Raw genomic sequence first — 2,955 nt, 5'->3', positions numbered from 1 at the left:
AACTTATCGATAGTTCATGGGTAATTAGACATTAAACGAATCTAATATATTCAGGATTTCTCTATTGCTGAGTTAAACTTTAGTGTTATTATATATTCTCATCTGAACTGGAATAATCAAATTAACACCTCGTGCATTAGGATGAACTGTGTTTTGTATTTATGAAGCCTTTTCTTATGAAACGCTGAGTGTGGTTTTCAAACAAATAGAAAGATCTCGTTTTTTAAAACTGTGTTTCGTGAAAGGTTCTCATCCATATTAAAAGCACAGTCAGTAGTGAAATTTTCATTATAATGCAAAAACTAGGCTACCAATAATCTACATGTGGACTTTTAGGTATCAAAGGCCTAAAACCCCCTCACGCAAACTACAACAATCCAACTCCTACCAACACTAAGTACAAAGTCTTTCATAATTTTAGCTGAATATAAAAAAAAATTCTGATCTAATTTACATCCCTGTTATTGCATGTAAATGTTGAGTTTAGATCCAGTTCACCTTTTCCTTAGTCTAGCGTATGGAATCTGACGACATCACAGACTTGACTCCTGGAATCTGGATTGATGTTCATCTGAAGAGATCCCAACGAAGAAGCTCAAATAAAAAACCTCTTTACATCGTTTCTACATCAGAGACACCTAGACTACAAAATATAAAAATATGGTGTATTATAGCTTTGGTGCTTCTTCGTCGCCGACCTTTTTCGGGTCTCTTCACAGGAACATCATTTCCAGAGTCAAGTCTGTGACAACGTCAGATTCCAGAGGCTGAACTGAAACTAAACTCAACATTCACATTGAATCAACCCTTACCACCGTAGCTCCCTTATGTGTAAAAAAACTCGGTTGCTCAAACTATTATTTAGTCGTTGTTACACCACCCAAGGGAAACTTAATCTCTTATGGAGAAAGCTTATTCATTGTGAGGGTTTCTTTTTACCGGCCAACTTTGTCCGGCATGTTGCTTCTTTGTACGACTCCCAAATACTAGCATTGCTGTAATGAAGAGATGCCTACTATTACAAGGTATCCTGCCACCTCAAGCAAATGGATGCAGACCTCCTGTGGAAAATCTCACGGAATACAAGGAGTGGGCAAGACCGAACAAAAGTAATCGGTGTTCCATATCAAGGATGCTCATATTATTGTGCAGAACAGGTAATACCTGATAATGCCACAAGATTGAACTGCACTGATAAGAAACCATTATCATTATCATTGTCCTGCTTGCATGAATCAGCATTATACTTCATTGAATCTTGATTAAAAGTTGTGAAATGTTATTCAATTCTAGTTCATTACAGAATCAATTACATCGATATGAAACATACTTCGCGTGTAATAATACTTGAGGGTATTTTACTAGCAATCCACATGCTGGAAGCAACCCGCATAGCCTTTCCCAATAGTTAGAGATGATTAACTGTTGTAGCTGTATGTATGTTGCTGCAATGTGTGTTAAATATTTATAGATTTATGTATTCCGTGGTAGAACAGTACTAGTTTAACTGGATGTTTAAGATTAAAGGTCAGAAGAGGTGACCTTGCAGACAAACACATTGCTTTATTTTATGCCTCAATCGAGAACAGGATGGCTTCATAAACCTTCCACTTTTATTACATGACAATTTAAATGTCCTTTTAAAAATGTAAATACAGTAATATATGTAGCGGATGTGTATGCCAATAAACTAAATGACCTTGTGAATCAAAACCATTGACGAGGCTGGAGTGAATCCATACAGGCCAATAAATGCGCATGTATTGGAACAATAATTGCAATAAATAAGGTATTGAAGCATTCAAAAGCTTTTCCGTTTCAAAATCAAGAAATCAACCACACATTCAAATTTGAGTTATTAAGTTCGGGCTTCCAACCTTCAAATTTTGTAGGAGACGTATTGATCAAGTAAAAACAAAATCTGAAAACTGTAATTTAAAAAATTCTTCTAGTCAACTTCTCCTTCACATATTTGGCTGGTTCAGAGAAGTAAGTTCTAGAGACACTAAAGTAAAAAATCTGAGAATTCAACCTGATGACAAATTACATTATATTTTTATTGAAACACTCGATGTCTTTAAAATTAATGTTGGTTAAAAAATATTATTAAATGTTAAACCGGTTTACGAATCTCCATTTGGTCACTATTTATCACCTTTCATTGCGTTGATTATTTCAGTAATATGCTTTTCTCCTAAATTATTCTGTAAAGGTTTTAACATTTTATGCCTAGGTTTTCACAGTACTTAATAAGTAAAGTACAATGATATAACTCCATGTAAAGTTTAAGTATTTCTAAACGCATTAAGCTTTTTGTAAGCTAAGTTAAAATATAGTTTTTCCATAACTCTTTTGTAAAATAAAACAATATTACATAAATACATTCAGCAACCTCTATATCAAAACAACAACAAAATTACCTATTTAAGTTTCACAGGTTACGAGAAAAGTTGACCTAAATCACGGCAGATTGTCCAATTTAAAAAACATTATAGGCCTCACCTCAACTTATTCTTAACGAAGTCATAGCAAATAATGAAAAATTAAGGTTTCTCAAATTTAAGCTTGAAAATTCAGCAAACATTTGTAATTAAAAATTATCTTTCTTAATAGGTTATTTGATGTGTATCAATCTCATTTCGAAATGATACAATTATGTCAAACATTTTCAATTATGATGTGTTAAATACGTTTTTTATTTGTCCTTTGCTTCAGGTATCAAAAGGGTGTACGGACTGAAATAAATATTAAAAATAGATTTGCTTTCTTGAAGGAATCATTAGTTTGTTGGAGCCAGAACTTAGTGCAGAGTCTGTTATAACAATTAGATCATGCAGCAGTTCAAACTGTACGTTGTCACAAAGCCATTATAAAATTGACACATGAACTCTTTTTGTAAATCATTCAGCACCTTTTTACATGCCTCTAATTAGTTTAGTGATCTACAGTATGATA

The sequence above is a fragment of the Homalodisca vitripennis genome, unplaced genomic scaffold (genome assembly GCF_021130785.1).
Source record: "Homalodisca vitripennis isolate AUS2020 unplaced genomic scaffold, UT_GWSS_2.1 ScUCBcl_3083;HRSCAF=8370, whole genome shotgun sequence".
NCBI classification, from domain to species: domain Eukaryota; kingdom Metazoa; phylum Arthropoda; class Insecta; order Hemiptera; family Cicadellidae; genus Homalodisca; species Homalodisca vitripennis.
Note: the sequence above shows the minus strand (reverse complement) of the source record.